This window comes from Oryctolagus cuniculus, chromosome 4 (assembly GCF_964237555.1).
Source record: "Oryctolagus cuniculus chromosome 4, mOryCun1.1, whole genome shotgun sequence".
Lineage (NCBI taxonomy): Eukaryota > Metazoa > Chordata > Mammalia > Lagomorpha > Leporidae > Oryctolagus > Oryctolagus cuniculus.
In genome coordinates, this window is record NC_091435.1 from 114,491,502 (window position 1) to 114,513,010 (window position 21,509).

General features: G+C 37.3%; 1 long non-coding RNA gene across 4 annotated transcripts in view; it reads right to left on the bottom strand.

The window, feature by feature from the left end:
• The window catches only part of LOC127482891 (uncharacterized), a 165,179-nt gene that overhangs the window by 43,961 nt on the left and 99,709 nt on the right, over positions 1-21,509 (bottom strand). The window contains exon 4 of one of the 4 annotated variants that reach the window (XR_011388381.1): positions 2,195-6,815. The exons of the other annotated variants lie outside the window; for them this stretch is intronic. This is a non-coding gene — a long non-coding RNA (uncharacterized lncRNA). Of the gene's footprint in view, positions 1-2,194; positions 6,816-21,509 lie in introns of those variants that run through there. 4 annotated transcript variants of the gene reach the window in all.

Here is a 21,509-nt window from a genome sequence, read left to right on the forward strand (position 1 = left end):
TTATTTTTTGTTACTGAGTTCTTGCTGCCCTTTTGTGGAAATACTGCTCTTGCTCAGGCTCAGTAATAGGGAGGTGATCTGTTCTTTTGTCTTGGAATTGAGATTTTCTCAGTGATACCATCTTATCTTCCTCAGTAATAAACAGGTGGTTGTGGGAGACAGGGCCCGTCTCTCACAAGATGGCGCTGAGAGGAAGTGGAAAAATGCGGAACTGAGAATGGAGTGTTGCAAATGCTGAATGACTGGGAGCTGACCTTATCATTGATTGGAGGAGAACTGCGTGCGCACCGCATGGACTCAAACCTGATTGGTCTGATTGCTGCATGAACTGAGGGACAATTCTGATAGGTGGAAAAGGACTATATATGGAAGAGAATACAGCATAGAGCTCTCTCTTTTTTTTTTTTTTTTCCTCTTTTCTATCTTTCTACCCTGTAACATTTTCTATTAATAAAGCCCTACTGAAGGGGAAGCAAACAGCGTTCGGTGTCGTTCCTCTGCGGGCGGGAGAGCGACAGGTGGTATTTAATAATCCATGGCTTTATCTGACAGCAATGATCTATACCAGTGTCATCACTGTAATGAGTTTTGCCCCATTCCAGTATGGTGAAGTCCTTAAACACAATGGAGAGTGCAGAGGAGAGGACTGGGGCCACCAGCAGTGTTGATAGCAGTTGCACTTCACCCTGAGGCCTGCCTGGACCACAGAGGAAAGGTTCTCCAGTCTCCTGCTTTGACCCTCATCTTTCTTGTGTGTGCCTAGAGCAGTTTGTAAAGAGCCTACGAATGGGCCTAAACCAAAGTAGTATTTGCTCCTAATGAAATTTTATACTGTTATAGCCTACTTCCGTTTTTAGCAGTTAGCTAAACATTTTACATGGATTCTTCTATCTGTGTCATTGGCATCTGGTATAGGTAACCTATATTTACTTTGCATGGACAGAATAAACTTTAAATTATCTATTTTAAATGCTCTGTTTCCATTTTATCATTTATAAGATGAAGACTCATTCCCCAAATGATATGCACTTTTTAAAGATGTAGTTTATTTATTTGAAAGACAGAATTACAGAGAGGGGCAGACAGAATTGTTTTATTTACAATTCATTTATTTATTTGGAAATCAGAGTTATAAAGGGAGAGAGAGATGGATGGAGAAAGTGTGAGAGAGGTCTTCCATCTGTTGGTTCACTCCACTAATGAGCACATCAGTCAAGGCTGGGTCAGGCTGATTCCATCTGGTTCTACCGCGCGGGTCAGGGTTCCCCAGGGAGTTGAGCCATCTTTCACTGTTCTCCCAAATGCATTAGCAGGGAGCTGAATCAGAGTAGAGCAGCCAGGATTGACAGGAACTGGTGCCCATATGTGATGCTGGCACTTCAGTCAGCAGTTTAATTTGCTTTGCCACAGCACCAGCCCCCAGAGAGAGAGAGATCTTATATTTGCTGATCAACTCCCCAAATGGCTATTACAGCTAGACCGGAAAGAGGAAAGCCCTAAGGTTAAAGCTCCATTAGCTTCTCCTATGTGGGTGGCAGGAAACCATCTTCCATTGCTGTCTCAGGCATGTTAGCAGGGTACTGAATCAGAAATGGAGCACCCAGGACTCAAAATGGCATTCATATGGGATGCCAGTGTCGCTCCCCCTCTTCATGGAGGAACGACACTAAGCCCTGCCTAGGCTTCATATCCGAGTCACGGCACCATTATGTCGCTCCCCCTCTTCGTGGAGGAACGACACTGAACCCTGCGCTGTTCTTTCTGTCTGCTCGGCCCTCCCCGGGTTTGCTGCTGGTTCTTCCCGGGTTGGCTACTATCCCTTCCACCTCCGTGGAAGGGCGGTTCCCCCTGGCCACATTCCCCACTTCCGCAGGGGAGCGGCACACCGCCGGCCGGCTCTCTCGGGGGCTGCACAGGTGTTCCCCTTAGATGTTCCCCTTAGATGTTCCTGGTGCATGCCGTCTCTCTCCTCCTTTATAGTCCTCCTCCGCCAATCCCAACTCGGCTGCCCACACGCCGAGTACGCTGCTCTCCTCCAATCAGGAGCAAGTCCTACAATTTATTGGTTGAACTGGAGGCAGCTGTGCGGAAGCTGTTCACCTCTCTCCCAGCGCCATATTGTGGGAGAGCAGATGCATAGAATAAGTCTTAATTCCAGTAACTTAGTCTAGTCCGGATTGCTCCCCACATGCCAGCATGACAAGCAGTGACTTAACCAACTGTACCCCTAAACTGACAATTTTAAGATATAGATCTAGCTATGACTCCCAGTTCTTTTCATTTTTGTCCTTATTAGAAATGTTTCCTATGGGAAATGTGTCTATTTTTTCTATTTTCACCCTTTTAGTCTTTCTCTGTGACTAGAAATACATCGCACATGTAGTGTAATCTTAATTAACATTTATGCAACGTATTCTACCAAGTAGATTCTACCACGTAGATTTACCTCATCTTTCAAACTATTCTCTTTTGAAAGAGAAATTCAATCTCATCTCCCCAAAAAGTAACTCAATCAGTCAAAATAAATTAAAAACAAGTAAAAAAACATGCAATAGATACCATTATCTTAAGTATAAGCAGAATAAAATTGACTATATTTTTTTTCTATTTTTTTGACAGGCAGAGTTAGACAGTGAGAGAGAGACAGAAAAGACTTCCTTTCCGTTGGTTCACCCCCCAAGTGGCCGCTACGGCTGGCACGCTGCGCTGATCTGAAGCCAGGAGCCAGGTGCTTCCTCCTGGTCTTCCATGTGGGTGCAGGGCCCAAGGACCTGGGCCATCCTCCACTGCCCTCCCGGGCCACAGCAGAGAGCTGGACTGGGAGAGGAGCAGTTTTTAAGCACTATTGTTCCATCTCCAAGTCACCAGCTAATACTTGTATTCCATGAATGTTCATATTTTTATTTTGCTTTAACATATTTATTGAGAGCTATTAAAATAAAAATGATTCTTAGATAATAATAAATCATAAAACCTAGATTACACTAATTGACCTCATTGGATCCAGTAGAAAATTTTAAAAAGAGGGGTTATTTATTAAGAGAGAATTGGTGTTTGTAGAATTGAGAATAGAAGTAGAACAGAGTGAATTCTTATTGACCATATAGGATATGTCATGGCCACCTTTTATAAATTTATTTAATGTTAAAAATTGAGTTAAAATATTTCCATTTATATCCTTTTTCCAAATGAAAAAAATGTTCAGAGAAATGTGCAGCCATTTGTCTTGGTTCCTGTGTGGACTGAATGAATGAACGAAAGGTCACAGCTCCTTCAAGTATTTTGTACCTTTCCAATAGTCTAAAATGTCTGCCTGAAGGAATACGCAAGATAAAAACACAGACTAGGAAGTGGAGAGAGGAGATTTAGAATATCGTTTTCTGTCACTGAAAAATAACAAGATAAATGAAGATTCCAGGATAAGGATACTGATAAGTTCATGGTGTTTTTCATTCTCTTCAAGCCAATTTGAAGCAGAACAATGCAAAGCAAGTTATCATGACTTCCTTTTAACGCCATGGTGTTCAGATAGACTTTAAAAAGGAAGCATATTGAAAAATTTATTTCAACAAATAGGCAACCACTTTCATTTGAATGTGTTCATTCCTGTGGCTATAAAATAATTTAGACTGGCCATTTGTAGGTTTTCAAATTCTTAATTTAGCACAATTTTAAAGAAATTCAAATTTCTCTTTTCTTCTGCTTAAAACATCCATATTCATATAAAAACAAAAAGCAACTACGCACAAAAGGGATTTTTAAACATGTGTGAAAAAATAAACTTCACTCTCTTTGATTTTTGAATAAAAAGTTCTGCTCCTTTTTCATAAAAAATGAAGTATGTTGTTAATCAATTTCATGCACTGTGATTATTAACACCCTTTAATTAGCCTGTTAACCAATGTAAATGTCATCTGTTTCAATTTTCATACACTGCACCTATGTCATATAATGGCCTGATTTCTTTAAAAATCAGCATTATTTGATTTTTAAAATAAATGCATGCAGTTCTGATACCTCTTTAAATATAATAAATTACTTTTGTATCTGAGCTATGTTTATCTTTCTTTCATTCCCTCTTCTCAAATAAGAACAGATTTTTTGATGTTCCTATATTCTTTATTTTGCCTTACTAGGTCTCATTTTAGAAAATTTAACTGACTTTTACTTTTGAATTTAGGTAAAATAGGAAGCAACTATAAACAAAACAATAAAAAAAACCTGCCTTCACAGAATCTCATTTAGTGGAGGAGAATAAACTATGCAACATACACATAAAGAAGCAAATGAGTAAGTCACGTTGTGTACTTGAAGGTGTTAAATGATTGAAGAAATAGAGAGCGAGATGGTCAAGTAAACGATTGAAGTAATTTAAATAATGTGTTCAGGAAAGCCCTCATAAAAAATAGAAATGGATCTTAGAACTATTTTCAGCATCATAGATTTTGGGGACTTCTACTCTCCTGTCAGTTTCCAAATATTCCCTCAATGTCTTCTCCTATTGTTAATAAGAATTATTTCTCTATATTTGTTATTTATTTATTTATACAATGAATGACTGGAGACTTGGCTCTAGGATGCTTCTTTTTAAGATTAGCCCAAGTCAGCATGACAAGGGATTAAAACCTGTGGAATTAAAACGGTTTAAACAATCAAAAGAGAGGAGAAATAAATAAAGAAAATATCAAGTAATATTTCATAGAGTAATTGGAATTCAAGGTTTTTTACTCCCAAAGAGTTAACAAATCATGGTGAAATATATATAAACATTAAATTGACAGTTACCATTCAATCAGAAGGAAACTATAGATGTTAATATGCTACTTTATATTGTAAATAATAGAGCAGCAACAAGTTGCCAATTATTCTAGTTTTTTATACTTAATTATTCCAATCCAGTGAGAGAAAATAATGTGATTTATCATTCTTTTAAGCCCTTCAAATGTTCACTTCTAGTGATGTTGCTTCTTCAATCTAGTATTCAACTCTAGAAATTAAGGCACTTAAATTATTTGAGCTTCATCTTCTTCATAATCAAAACAGATAGCTTAATTTCACATGCTTTACCTGGTATTGAAAATAAAGTAAAAAATTAAAGTAAAAATTTATTTTCAGAACACATATTGCCTCTTTGAATACTTTTAAAATTTTACCCAAATACACAAAGTTAATGCAATTTTGTTACTAATAAAACAATTTATGTAGCAAGTATAACCTTTTGTAATCATCCAGCATGCAGGAATTATATAAATAGATGTCAAAAGCATAATATTTGATTACATATTTTCTCTTAAATTCATCCAGGAGGCAGTTCTATTTTTTGAGAAATTAAGAGAGAATTGCATAGTTGCTCCATTTTTATACTAATAACTTTTTTCTGTTATCAGCAAACCTTGAAATTGTATGAAATCATACTATATCAATTTAAAAGTTTCTTTCTTAACAAAATTGTGATTTTGTGTATTGATAATATGAAACTAATTGATGTTTGAATTATTTAAACTTTGTTCAAGTTGTCTCTTTCTAAAACAAGACAACTTCATTTAAAAATAAATTATTTTTATTTTATTTGAAATATGGAGAGATAGCTAAAGAAAGAAACAAAGAAATAGACCCACAGAGAGATCTTGCATCCAATGGTTCACTTAGCAAATGACTGCAACAACCAGGGCTGGGTCACGCTGAGGCCAGGAGCCTGGAATTCAGTCTGGCTCCCCCAAATGTATAGCAGACATCACAGTATTTGAGCCATCATTTGCTGCCTCTAAGGGTGTGCATTAGCAGAAGTGAAGTCAGATTCACAGCCTGTACTCAAATCAGCTACTTCGATACGGCAGTGAGCATCTTAAGTGACATTCGAACAACTGTTCCAGATGCTTGCTCCAGGATTTTATTTAAGAACATGTAATCATTTATCACTAGAACTCTAAATGTTTTTCCAAAGTATGCTGCAGCTATCAATCAAGTTAAACATTAACTGTATTTATTATTTGGGAGGGTGGAAAGTTTTTAGTGCAAGAGTAATAGAAATTCTCTTTAGGATTCTTTTGGTCCACCATGTCTTACTGAGTATGTCAAGAATACAAGTCCCCCACCGATTTTTACCACCACCATTTCACAATGTTGTTTCTAGCAAACTTGAACAATTGTTACAATATCAGACACAGAATAGATTGATTAACTGTTTTATATGAGAGGAGTAGTTTCTCCAGGTTTGGATCCCTCAGCTCTGAATCAAAGACACTGAATATGGACATTTTCCTGAACTCCTTCATATTGTCCCTGTGAGACATGGGGACAAATATTACTAACTGAAATATTCTCATGATGGCTATAGCTGCTGCTGAGCTGTATGTAATAATATTCTTTGTTATTTAAGAATCTATTATCTTCTGCCACATTTGTAACAGTTACAGGTTAACATATTAAGTTGAATAAGGGCACCAAAAGAAAAGAAAAGAGAGAGAGAGAGAGAAAACGAAAAATGTATATGAATTCCTTCTCACAAGAGAAACATGTTTTTAAATTGTAATTTTGCGGCTCAATAGGCTAATCTTCCGCCTGAGGCACCAGCACCCCAGGTTCTAGTCCCAGTCAGAGCACCAGATTCTGTCCTTGTTGCTCCTCTTCCAGTCCAGCTCTCTGCTGTGGCCCCGGGAGTGCAGTAGAGGATGGCCCAAGTCCTTGGGCCCTGCACACACATGGGCGACCAGGAGAAGCACCTGGCTCCTGGCTTCGGATCAGCGCGGTGCTGGGTTCACTGGTGGGTGAACCAACGGAAAAGCTCTCTGTCTCTCTCTCACTGTCCACTCTGCCTGTCAAAAAAAAAAAAAAATGTAATTCCATGTAGTGATTTTTTTTTTATCGATTTAAAGCTTTATTTATTTGAAAGGTAGAGTTACAGAGAGGCAGAGGCAGAGAAACAGGTCTTCATCTGCTGGTTCACTCCCCAAATGGTCCCAAATGTCAGAGCTGGGCAGATCCTAAGCCAGGAGCCTGGAGCTTCCTCTGGCTGCCCCGCATGGCAGCACAGGGGCCCAAGGACCTGGCCCATTCTCCATCCTTGCCTTCCGAGGCCGTACCAGATAGCTGGATCAGAAGTGGAGCAGCTGGGAGTAGAACCAGTGCCCATATGGGATGCCCAGCTCTGGCCATTTCTGCCATTTGAGGTGTGAACCAGTAGATGGAACTGCAGGCAGTGGCTTTTCCAGTTACACAACAGCCAACCCCAATGATTTATTTTACATATAAATTTTATCATGTTTTTACCTTTTAGATACATAAGGATAACGACTCACTACCTTAGAAATCTGGCATTTTTTTTTAATAAAATGGCAGTCGATGCAGTAATTCCAAAGCACATTATGTGAGCAGTCATTACGCAGAAAGAAATCAATATTCGTCACTGTGAGCCCATGATAACTTGCATAGTCAATCTAATACAAATTTCTCTCGACAAACATTGACAATATTTACTTTCTAGTCAGAAAATAATTTGAGAGAGAGAGGCTGTGGCATAGTGAGTTAAACCGCTAGCATGAATGACTGCATCCTACACCTGAGTACCAGGGACCCCCTCATACCTGCATTGATAACCTGCCTTCCTGATAATGTACCCAGTGGAAGGCAGAACCAGAGAGTATAACATTGTCTCTCTCTCTCTTTCTGTTATTTTTCTCAAGCTTTCAAACAAATAAAAATAAATAAATAATATTTAAAGGAAGAATGAATTTTAATTAGAGCTCTTCATTTCAATATATTAATAGAAGTATTTTCAAAATAAATTGAAATACTCACTTTGCTCTGCTGTTTGATTTGCGATCTCTAAGATAAGTTACACTTTTAACTAAAAAAAGATAAATTAAATTTATTTCTACAATACATGTCTTGAACAATTCTTAATTTTTTTAACTATTTCCTTTTGAAGTTGCACTGAACCACTTAAATTAAAAGAAATCACATAGAAACCTTGCTTTAAATTACAACTTTTCCATTTATTGAAATTGAGTTTTATTCCTTATAACCAGAATCCATAGTATTATTCAACATAAATTAGCTTTAATGTTTTTGTAGTCACTATGGTATTTACAGTTTTTTCTGTTCTTTTTTTCTTTTTATTTTTTTATTTATTTTTGACAGGTAGAGTTAGACAGAGAGAAAGACAGAGAGAAATGTCTTCCTTTCCCGTTGGTTCATCCCCCAAATGGCCGCTATGGCCTGCGCGCTGTGGCAGGCACACTGCGCCAATCCGAAGCCGGGAGGCAGGTGCTTCTCCTGATCTCCCATGTGAGTGCAGGGCCCAAGGACTTGGGCCATCCTCCACTGCTTTCCCGGGCCACAGCAGAGAGCTGGACTGGAAGAAGAGGATCCGGGACAGTACTGGCGCCCCAACCGGGACTAGAACCTGGGGTGCCAGCGCCACAGACGGAGGATTAGACTAGGGAGCTGCGGCACCGGCCAGTTTTTTTCTGTTTCTATAATCATAATAAAGATTGGAAAAAACTCACTTCAAATGTTTCACTAGGGACAGGAGCAACTGTTACAAAAATTGAGGGGAAAAAGCCCTAATATGAATATTGCCTAACCACTTTTCAAATAAAATAATAAATAAATCTGAAAATTAAAAGCAGATGTAGATTCTGTGAATCGTAATGTAAAACTTAGGAATTGGGCTTGTGTGTATGCAAGCACTTTTTGAATGTTTACATGCAGATGGACTGCTTGACTAGATGAAACAGGAAGCTTCTCCACGGTCAGAAGATGACAACATTTTTCTGGTTTCTTTATACACCATAGAGCAAATTTCTTCAACATACAGTTTCTTAATCAAAAATCAAGTTTAAGCTTTGAAATTGAACACAGTTGATCTTTAATCTTGTGAAAAACCACAATTGTATGATATGTCAGTTATCAGTTGATCATAAAATATTACTTGTCTGGGGCCATATTAACAGAATTAACAGCATAACAATGTTTATCATAAAATGAAAGTACAAAGCATAGCTGTTTATATTTTATAATTATGTTACTAACCTGCCTTCGCAATAAAAGGTGTTTTTCTTCTTCACTTCTCCTAAAGTGCAATTTTCTTGTAAGCAATGCCATAAATCAAAAGGGTTAATTCTAAATGAATAATAAACCACTACTATGATTGGGCCAAGGTAGGAAATTGCTGGAAGAATAGGTCTGTATAATCTCTCTGAAGATATTGGTCCTAGACCTGATCCACTATGAAAGTATTCTATCATCTTGAGTCAATCAACTTGGGTAGATTATAGACATTATGCCAGTTACAGCTGTATTTAATAACACATACCTTATTTTGAAAGATAAATTGATATATGTTAAATTTTAAGACAATTATGTATCATGTCAATTCTCAAAGTTAGAAATCACCACTGAGAGAATTTTCACCCTAAGCATCATTTTATAAAGGATGATCTTCTTTAGCAGCTCATTTCTCCCTGGCACATCTTCTAAAAACTTTTCTCTCTCTCTTTATTGGTAGTGCAGATATGACATTAGCATTTAGGGTCCATAACTCTCTTTAACCTTATTAAATAAGAGACATCTAAAGAAAACATGGATGATTGGAGTATGTGTTAGTTTTCTACTTCTGAGTAACAATTGTTCTCAAATGTTTATCTAAAAATACTTCCATTTGTTTTCTCAGTTTCCAGGAGTCAGGAGTACAGACTGAGTACTCTTTCCTTCTTTACAAGATTGCAGTTAAGTCATACGTTGGGGGTGCACTTCTTATCTGAAGCTTCATTTACCCAGATGAAGTGAAATTGGCATATGAGAGGGTTATCTGTACTCCTATGCTTATTGCAGTTTAATTCACAATCGCTAAGATATGGAATCAACCCGTATGTCCATCAACTGTTGACTAGATCAAGAAATTATGGTATACATACATACACTATTTACCCAGAAGAAGAACTGTGGGTCTTATGATTGTTCTATTTTCACGGCTTTGCACTTGCATAGCATTTTCTGTAATGACTGTACCAATATACATTGCCACCAACCTTCTACAACAGTTCCCATAACTTCATCAGCACTTGTTATCTTTTGGCTTTTTGATAATAGGCAATTTTAATGAGTGTAAACTACTTTCTCATAGTAGTTTCATTTGTATTCATCTAATTAGCACTGTTGAGCACATTTTATTAATGAGGATGCTTTAAAAAGTTCATGGAAATTGTATTAACAGATATTTCTTTTGGTCAAAAAGTTTTCAAAACCATGATTATTTTTCCTTTCATAATATACACTTTTTATGAAATGCCTGAAGATCCACCATTTTTGTTGGCCATGTTTTCTTTGAGAAAATGTCTATTCTGGACTTTTTTTTCCCCATCCATTACACAAGTTATTGGATTTCGATCATTGAGTCCATGAGTTATCTAAAAATTTGTATATTAACCCATTATTAGATGCATTGTTAAAAATATTTTTTTCTGTGCAGAAGCTTCTGGTTTGATGTAGTCCCATTTATTTATATTTAGCTTTTGCGTCTTGAGCTTCTGGTGTGATGATATCCAGAAAATAATTGCCAAGATCAATTGTGTACTTTTTTTTTTCTTTTTGTATTCTAAGGTGCTAATTTCATACTTTCACATGTAGAAATTCAATCTGCCCATCACTATTCATTGAAGAGATTATCCTTTCACTATTGTTTCTTTTTGGTTCTCTTTTCAAAATTCATTTGGCAATAAATATTTGGATTTATTGGCTGGCGCCGCGGCTCACTAGGCTAATCCTCCGCCTAGCGGCGCTGGCACACCGGGTTCTAGTCCCGGTTGGGGCGCCGGATTCTGTCCCGGTTGCCCCTCTTCCAGGCCAGCTCTCTGCTGTGGCCAGGGAGTGCAGTGGAGGATGGCCCAAGTGCTTGGGCCCTGCACCCTATGGGAGACCAGGAAAAGCACCTGGCTCCTGGCTCCTGCCATCGGATCAGCGCGGTGCCCCGGCCGCAGCGCGCTGGCCACGGCGGCCATTGGAGGGTGAACCAACGGCAAAGGAAGACCTTTCTCTCTGTCTCTCTCTCTCACTGTCCACTCTGCCTGTCAAAAAAAAAAAAATTGGATTTATTTCCAGGATTCCTATTCTGTTTCACTGACCTATCCATCTGTTTTTATGCCAGTACTATATTATTTTTAATGTCTATTTATTTATATCCATCTACTTGAAAGACAGAGCACCCCTGCACATGGTTGGAAAGAGAGACAGAGAATAAGAGAGAGGAGAGAGAGAGAGAGTAAGAATGAGTCTTCCATCCAGTGATTCAGTCCCCAAATGCCCACAACAGCCAAGGCTGGACCCAGTAGAAATCAGGAACCAGGGGCTCACCCATGAGTCTTCCTTGTGGCTGCAGGAGACCAAGCACTTGCAACATAATCTGTTGCCTATCAGGATTCATTATCAGGAAGCTTGGTCGAAAGCAGGGTAACAGGGACTTGAACAGGAACTCCAATATGGGAAATGGATGTCCCAAGTGATGGCTTTACTGACTGCAGCAAACTGCCCACTCTACCATATTGTTTTGGTTCCTATATCTTGCGATATAATTTTAAATGAATTCTTCTTTCCTCAATTTTTTGCTATTTGAAGTTATTTATGGTTCTTTATGAGCCTTAGAATAAGTTTTTCTATTTCTATAAAGATTACATTGGGATTTTTATATAAAACATGCTGAAACTGTATTTATATAAAATGAATAAAATTCATGTATTTCATATATGAAGTTTTCAGAATAATACTTCCTATCCTACCATCACTACCACCATCCTTCTTCCTTTCTTACTTTTCAATTTTAAATTTTTTCAAGGGAACACTTTAAATTAACCATAATCTCAATCATCAAAAAAATGAAGAATTCAATAAGTAATAAGTAGAAAAATCTCTTTTCCTCAGGAGCATAGACAAGGGCTAGAAACAATAATCAAGTCTCAAAACATCAATTTCATTCATATATATAATTTTTTTTAGTATATGTGTTAGGTACCACAGCTCAGAGAAAACATATATTTGTTGTTTTGGTACTGGCTTCTTCCGCTAAGAATAATTATCTCCAACTATATCCATTTTGTTTGGAAAGAAAGGGTTTATTGTTTTTTGGCTGTGTAGCATCCCATTATATATATATATATATATATATATATATATACACATATATATATACACACACACACACACATATATATGTGTGTGTGTTTGTGTGTGTACATATAATTTTGTGTGTATACATATACTTATGTGTGTGTGTGTATCACATTCGGTTCATTAGTTGATGGACATCTGGGTTGATTCCATATCTTAGCTATTGTGAATTAAGCCGCTGCAAACAGATAACACTTTAATATGTTGTTTTCATGCCCTTTTAACAATATCAACTCTTCTAATCTATGACTTTGAGTTATTTTTCATCTATTTTTGCCCTTTAGTCCAACATTCTTGTTGGATTAAAAGCTCTCAATAATTTTGGCATATAATGAGTGTGATTCTACATAATAAAAATCTTTGGGTAAAAACCCAAAGCTAACATTTTATTTTTTTTAAAGATTATTTATTTCCTAGAAAGTAAGAGTTACAGACAGAGAGAAAGAGAGACAGAAAAAGAAAAAAGAGAGAAGTCTTCCATCCGCTGATTCACTGCCCAATTGGCCACAATAGCTGGAGCTGTGCTGATCTGAAGACAGGAGCCAGGAGCTTCTTCCAGGTCTCCCATGTGGGTGCAGGGGCCGAAGAACTTGGGCCGTCTTCCACTGCTTTCCAGGCCATGGCAGAGAGCTGGGTCAGAAGTGGAGTAGCTGGGAACCCGAGCCAGTGCCCATGTGGGCGGCACTGCAGGTGTCAGCTTTACCCTCTACACCACAGCACCAGCCCCCAAACTCAAAGCTAACATTTTAATTAATAAAGAAAAACTGAAAGCTTTCCATTAAGATATTGAAGAAGACAAGGGTGTTCATCATGCCACTTCTATTCACTATAGCACTGGAAGTACTAGTAAGAGTATTAGAAAAGAAAAAGAAAGAAAGGCATTAAAATCAGGATGAAAGAAGTAAAATTTTCCCTATTTGTGATAGACATGATTGTATATGTAAAAAATCTAAAGATTCAAAAGGTAACCCTTAGAGCTAATCAATGCGTTCAGTAACTGTAGTATACGAAACCAGAATACAAAATGTGGCAGTATTTTATTCACAGATAGTGACCCAATTAAAAAATAAATAAAGCAGTACAGTCATAATAATATCGTAAAAATAATGATTCCAGGAAATAATTTAACATATAAGTAAAATCTCTGTATAAAAAGTACAACCTGGAAAATTTAATTTAGTTGAAACTTTTCTTGAAGTTGGGTATAAAATGAGGAATAATCTTGACCTGATTAGAATCTAGTAAAATGTATCTAGAAATTTAGTATGAAGAAAAAAGATCTGGAAAACTTACAAATACTCAGATTCTGGATTCCTTCAATGATTTGCTTCAGGAATTTCTACTTGGGAATGATGACCATAATTCTCTATTACTGACAGGCTGCCAGAGGTGATGTGGCTGGTCTGCAAGCCACACATTCTATAGTGTATTAATATTACCCCATAAGGCATTTTATGTAGCAAGTTTATTTTCTTCATTCATTCCTTCTGGACATTTTTTTTTTTTTTCATTCTACTCAGATCTCTCACCTATTTCTTCTTTTTACTGCTTCTCCTTCCTTCACAATCTCTTTTGGGTTTCTTATTTAAACATTCCGAATGATAGGTTAGCTTTACAAATAAAAAAAGAAAATGACAAAATATTCTCATTATTAAAATTACTTTCATTGAAAATGCTAAATACTTTATTTTTCTTTCTACACTTGCACCTAAAGAATAGAAATATTTATTTGAAAATGTTTGAAGAGAAATCATTCAGACCACAGTTAAATAGAGAATGGAATTTAGAAGAAAAATGATTTTTCTTGTTGGTATGAAAGTAATAGTAAATTTTTCTAAGAAATACTAAATTTAGTGTGGTAAGCAAGAAAAGCCTGTTGTACTTCTTGGAGTACTTAATTATTTTTGTGATATATAATGTTTACACATGAATACAAATTTGTATATTTGTAATGATAAAGTATTTTTCTTATATAATCAATGTACTAGTTACCTAGAATCTATGCATAAAAGCAACAAAATATGTTTTCTAATCACAAACATAATTTAATATACTTTTCTTATGCCCACACTAAAGAGAGATACATTAGCACATGATGAGTTCTTGTGCCTGGGCATTATTCTAACTATAATCTATGATAAACAAATACTAGCACCACTTTTTTCAGTATATAAATTATATTTGCTTGAGTTTGTGTCTAAGAAAGCAGGAAAGAGTGATGAAGGAGGGCAAGAAAGATTGGAAGGTAGGGAGGAAGGGTGTTGTGCATGTAATGCCATGAACCCACATGCTTGGATACAATTTACAGATGCAATGAAGCCATTGTTTTTAATCACAAACATAGAAAATCTCCATTTAGTAAACCTATATTATCAACTCATGTCTATATGATATTTAAGTGCTTGTTGACCATTTTTGCAATATATTTAAGGTAAATATATTGTAAATATTTTTAAGATTTAGGCTCATAATGCATGAAAAGTATAGAAAAAATTCTTGCTGTTGATACATATATTTAGAAATCACTCAGAACCTAAGGTCAATATTTGTTAGTGAGTGAGAAATAAAATGCATAATTAGTGGATTTTCAAAATTGGTGATATTGAGTAAGCTACTGTAATCATAATTATGTCTCCTTCATTTCTAGTGAACAGATTATATGATGCATTTTAATTATCTTAATGAATAGTGATAAGGTATTTTAACTCAACTCGTAGCACAATTTAGATTTAATATAAGATAAACAGATCATGAATTTAAATTAGCACAAAGAATGTTCTTATAACATTCAAGTAGTAAATTATATCTTTTAAAATCTGCAAACACACACAGACACACAATACTCTGCAAATGTTTCCTTCTTTTCTTTTCCTTTTAATAAAAGTTATTATCCAGGTCTACAGCTAATTGTTACTATTGCTTTACATTCATAAAGCTCTAAGGGACTTACCAGGTTTCAGAAACAGACTTCAAAATTTTAAAACCCCAGTATGAATAGATAAAGAAATAATAACCCATTGTATAGCACTTCATTACACTTTTATTTTATCTGTCATAAAATCCACCAAAATTGTTCATTCTCCCTATAGATGAAAACGAAAGCTAGTAACCCATGAAATGCAGTTTTGAATTTAGTGCAGCAGGTATGGATGAACAGATATTTCAAATCCAATTGTAAAAGAAAATTCGTTAACTCTTTTGGATGCTAGATCTTTCTTTGATCTCATTTTGCCAAATATTCATGAAAACTACCAAACTGATGTTCAGCTTCTCAGAGAATTTGCTATTCAGAAGTGTTTGTGGTTCATATGGAACTTGGCTTACAGGAGAGTTCCCAAACTTCACTGTGGACATATATCACTTCAGGATCTAGTTAAAATTCAGTTTCTTGCCAGTTCCACAGCTCACTAGGCTAATCCTCCACCTACGGTGCCAGTACCCGGAGTTCTAGTCCTGGTTGGGGTGCCGGATTCTGTCCCTGTTGCTCCTCTTCCAGTCCAGCTCTCTGCTGTGGCCTGGGAAGGCAGTGGAGGATGGCCCAAGTGCTTGGGGCCTGCACCCTTATGGGAGACCAGGAGGAAACACCGGGCTCCTGACTTCGGATCAGCACAGCACGCCAGCCATAGCGGCCATTTAGGGGTTGAACCAACGGAAAGGAAGACCTTTCTCTCTGTCTCTCTCTCTCTCACTGTCTAACTCTGCCTGTCAAAAATAAATCAGTTTCTTATTCTGTAAGTCATGGTTGGAGCTAAAGATTCTGTATTTCTACTTATTCTACTGGTCCTAACAAAGATGATCCCCACCTTGAGATCTTTCCTGTCCCACCACTAAATTCTAGTGAACAATTCAGAGTATCTTATACTCTCCCACAACAAAGAATAGTGTGGGTTTTGGACATATGAATGGAAAGCCTTTTTTAGAATATTTAAAATGATTTTTAGTTAATTTATTTGAAATGCAGAGCTACAGAGAATGAGAGAGAGCTACAGAGAGAGAGTTCCCATCCACTGGTTCACTCCCCATATGTCCACAACTACCAACTCAGGGCCAAGCCAAAGCCAGGAGCCAGGAGCTCCCTTCAGGTCTTCCACATGAGTGCAGGGTCCAAGAACTTGAGCCACCCTTTACTGCTTTCCCAAGGGAATTAGCAGGGAGCTAGATAGGAAGTAGAGTAGGGCTCAAGCTGGCACCTACATGAGATGCCGGCATTACAGTTGGTGAAAAGCTTTACCCTTTGTGTTAGAATGCCAACCCACAGCTTTTGTTTCACCAGTTGTAACTATGATCCAAAACTATGGAAATTTTAAGACACAGAGAGTTTCAAAACCTAATGATTTTAGTTTACTATTACTACTTCATTAATCATACACTTAGTGTTTGAAAGTCTTTTTTTTTTTTTTTAAGATTTATTTATTTATTTGAAAGTCTGTGTTACACAGAGATAGAAGGAGAGGGAGAGCGAGAGCGAGAGAGAGAGAGAGAGAGAGAGGTCTTCCATCCACTGTTGACTCTCCAATTGGCCGCAATGGCCAGAACTGTGCCAGTCCGAAGCCAGGAGCCAAGAGATTTTTCCTGGTCTCCCAGGTAGGTGACTTGGGCCATCTTCCATTGTTTTTCCAGGCTATAGCAGAAAGCTGGATTAGAAGTGGAGCACCCAAGTCACAAACCAGCGGCCATATGGGATGCTAGCACTGTAGGTGGCAGCCTTACCTGCTATGCTACAGCACTGGCCTGGAAAATCTTTTCCATAATTATCTGAAAAGAGAAAAACAGTGTGCCTCTACCCATCTTTAAACATGAGCTGAAGTGTTCACTTTTACCTTTACTTTCCTCTTTTTGTCTAGTTCTGTTTCCTGTCATTTTGAATAAAAGATTTTATTTCTGGTGACAACCTATCTTGAATGGCAAAGAAAGACATTCAGGATGCAGACATATGAAGAATTATTTTTGCACCTTATTCTGAATGGATAATGCTGGAATCTGTTATAACTGCAGCCAAGAATAATTTTGTGTTATCCTGATAACCCACTTCCTGGCAATATTTTTAATGCAATCTGGAGGAGAAAAATCAATGTTTAGATCAAAAGCTCAACTGAATATTATTTAAAATGTTTCCTTGCAATTCTTAACTATAGAGGTTAATTTTGGGAAGATAAATTATGTAGGAAGATCTCTGTGAAGACAAATTTGAAAAAAAATACATATTTTTTTTATTTGAGAGTGGGAGAGAGCAAGCGAGACAGCTCCCATCCACTGGTTAACTCACCAAATGCCTGTGATGTTACAGGCAGAAGACAAATACAAGGAACTGGGAACACAATCCAGGTCTCCTGCATGGATAGTAGGCAACCAACCCATTAAGCTATCACCTGCTGCCTCCCAGCACACTCATTAAGAGGAAGGTGGAATTGGGGCTGAGTTGGGACTTAAATACAGGCACAGTATTTGGGTTGTTGGTGTCCCAAAAAAGTGTTAACTGATAGGCCCAACACTTGCCCCAGAGGGTAGAATTTTTAGATTACTTTTTTTTTTTTTTTGACAGGCAGAGTGGACAGTGAGAGAGAGAGACAGAGAGAAAGGTCTTCCTTTGCCGTTGGTTCACCCTCCAATGGCCGCCGCGACTGGCACACCGCGCTGATCCTATGGCAGGAGCCAGGAGCCAGGTGCTTTTCCTGGTCTCCCATGGGGTGCAGGGCCCAAGCACCTGGGCCATCCTCCACTGCACTCCCTGGCCACAGCAGAGAGCTGGCCTGGAAGAGGGGCAACTGGGACAGAATCCGGCGCCCCAACCGGGACTAGAACCCGGTGTGCTGGCGCCGCTAGGCGGAGGATTAGCCTAGTGAGCCGCAGCGCCAGCCTGATTACTTTTAATTAATTATACATTCACAACACTTCAGATATGATTCATACATTGGCATAATACTCTCAGTTATCAAGATTTCATAATTCATGGTTACTGAATATGCTTTTTTTTCCTACTTTTTGTATTACATGATATAATTAAAAGTAATGGCGATCTGTTTAAACTGGCTTGCTCAACACAAAATTGAATTATTATCCCCACTTGTGGAAACCATGAAAAAAACACAAGGCTTCTTCAAAAAGTTTATGGAAATGTGTAATGTCATTTAATTCATTTTTTCATGAACTTTAGGATGTACAATTGTATGTCTTTTGGATTCACATCCCACAGCTTCCTTTTTTTTTTTTTTTTTTTTTTTTTTTTTTTTTTTTTTGACAGGCAGAGTGGACAGTGAGAGAGAGAGACAGAGAGAAAGGTTTTCCATTTCCATTGGTTCACCCTGCAATGACCACCATGGCCGGCGCACCGCGCTGATCTGAAGCCAGGAGCCAGGTGCTTCTCCTGGTCTCCCATGGGGTGCAGGGCCCAAGCACTTGGGCCATCCTCCACTGCACTCCCTGGCCACAGCAGAGAGCTGGCCTGGAAGAGGGGCGACCAGGAATAGAACCCGGGGTGCTGGTGCTGCAAGGCGGAGGATTAGCCTATTGAGCCTTGGCGCCGGCCCCCACAGCTTCCAACATGTGATTGGAAAAGAATGCAGGCGAACAATAACAACAACTGCAAGGGGATGTGCACATTAAATTGGTAAGCAGAATAAACACTCCTTTGGTTAAATTCATTTTATAAAAGTAACTGGATGGTGCTTTCACTTGCTAATTTAAAGTCATATTATTTTGTGTAAGTGCTTTTATAATGTATTGGGTGATTTGAATAACCAAGACAAAGATAATTACATAGAAATGAATAAGAGGTCATCTATAGATACACATTGAAAACACAATAAAATAAAACAAACATAGAATTATTTATAAAACTGTACATAAAATTTATTTGTAAGTGGTTTTTAGAGTGGTAAATTATACATGATTTAAAATCCTCTACATTTTAGCGATACGAACAACATCAAAATTCTGCTAAATATGCACTATGGTATCTGAGGTAGAAATATTGAATTTATTCTAAAGACTTATTTTATTGAATTTTGATCATATTTTCCAAATGTAATTCAAGAAAGTAACTAAAATTCTGAGTCAGGGCTAGAGCTGTGCACAGGGGCATAATAAAAATCAGTCACTGAACAAGAAAAATATATTCAAGTTTTCCCAGGAGGAATAAAGAAGCCTCACCTGGGGAGAAGCTTGACTGCTCTGAAGAAATGTTATATACCACAATAGCCAAAGAAGTAGCATGGATGATTTACGAAGCTGGAGGGAAATACAGAGTATGCTGAAACAGAAATATAGTAGCAGGTGAGATAGAATGACTATGAATGTAGATGAGTGTGAATAGGAGCATGTATTGCATTTCAAACCATCAGTTATAATTGAATGGAAATCAAGTATTACATTATTTTTCAGATAAAATAAAGATGTTTAAAAACACAAAACTTAAATTGTATAGAAAACAACAATTCATTTATGGAAAAGAAAAATTTTTAAGAAGTCACTGCTAGCGCAGAGCTTCAGAACTGTTTTATCGTCATTAGTATGTAAATATCTGTAATTAAAGGAAGAGACAGATAAGCCAGTGACAATATGTCATGTTTAATTTAGAGCTGTAATATTATTCAGATTTCCTCTAAGTCTAGGATGTTTTCTAGGGAATTGTTTTGGTTCTCAATATAAAAATGCTTCTGAATTTGGTGTAATGCATGACAATTTTTCAACAGTCTTAAGTGTATATCCAAAACACAAGGTATAATTGTTTCAAAGAGTTACCAGCTCTACCATGTTTGTTGTAACACTATTAATGATAGTGAAGATTTAGAATCAACCAAAATGCCCACCATAAGACTAATGGATAAAGAAAATAAGGTATATACACAACATAGAACAGTATTATACCATCAAGAAGAAAGAGATTCTTTCACTTGAAGCAAAAGGGAATGAACTGGAGGGCATCATATTAAGTGAAATAAGTCAGTCACAAACAATAATGGATGTTCTATTTCACACATTAAAGTTTAAAAAGAAGAATCTAAACACAGAATAGTAGCTACTCAAGGTGAAGGGGGGATAGATTTTAGACAATAGATACTAAATCAGAATTAGATTGAAGGAATAACTTTCAGCATATTTAAGGGGCTATAGGTCATAATAACCTATTAAATATTTTATGAGAAAGAGATGAAGTATTCTATAGGGCATCAATGATAAATAATATCAAGAAATGAGAAATGTTAATTACTCTGATTTGATCAGTACATACATGAAATGTTTCGCGGTGGTCCATAAATATGTACAATTATTATTAATAAATTGTTAAAATAAATATCTTTAAAAATTACTAAAGAAGTTAACAAAAATAACAAACTTTTAAAAATTACTGCTGCTATCATTACATCTCAAAAAAAAGACTGGTTTAACTTACGTTTTAAGTATGTCAAAAAAGGACACTGAGACATACTTCAAGTGGTAAAGTTAACTGATTTTAGGCTGGAGCAGTGGCTCACTAGGCTAATCCTCAACCCGCAGCGCTGGCACCCCGGGTTCTAGCCCAGGTCGGGGCGCCGGTTCTGTCCTGGTTGCTCCTCTTCCAGTCCAGCTCTCTGCTGTTGCCCAGGAAGGCAGTGGAGGATAGCCCAAGTGCTTGGGCCCTGCACCCACATGGGAGACCAGGAGGAAGTGCCTGGCTCCTGGCTTCAGATTGGGGCAGCATGCCGGTGGGAGCAGCCATTTGCGGAGTGAACCAACGTAAGGAAGACCTTTCTCTCTGTCTCTCTCACTGTCTAACTCTGCCTGTTAAAAAAAAAAAAAAAAAGTTAACTGAGTGTAGGAAACATAATGATGTCCTCAAAAACAATGACTAGTGCATTAATAGTCTTATTTATCTGTGGTTTTGCTTTCTACAATTTCAGTTGCCCATAATTAAGTGCAATCCAAAAATATTAATTGGAAAACTCCAGAATTAAATAGAAATAAAGGAAGATATGAGAAAGGAACTGTCTTTTAAAGTCAGAAATATAGAAAAATATAGCTTAAATTGATTTTATTTTGTTACACAGGCCCCAGCTCAGAGCCTTTCAGAACTGTTGAGATATCTATCTGAAACCCTGTAGAAGATAGCTCGGGTATGATGGCTGCTACATCCAGAGTATGGGAGTCAATCTCAGAGTGCGCTCACTGGGGACCATCAAAGGCTCAGCTAGAGTTGAGTGCAAACCCTGAGGATGATAAGGCAATGTCCGAGTAGTCTGTGTTACTAAAACTCACAGAATTGTCAATTTGAAAGACAAGGGGCGGAGTTTTTTAACAACCAATGTCCCCAGAACATGCAGGTCATTGAGAGAAAGGAGGGTTTGTTTCCGTAAAAAGAAATCAAATAG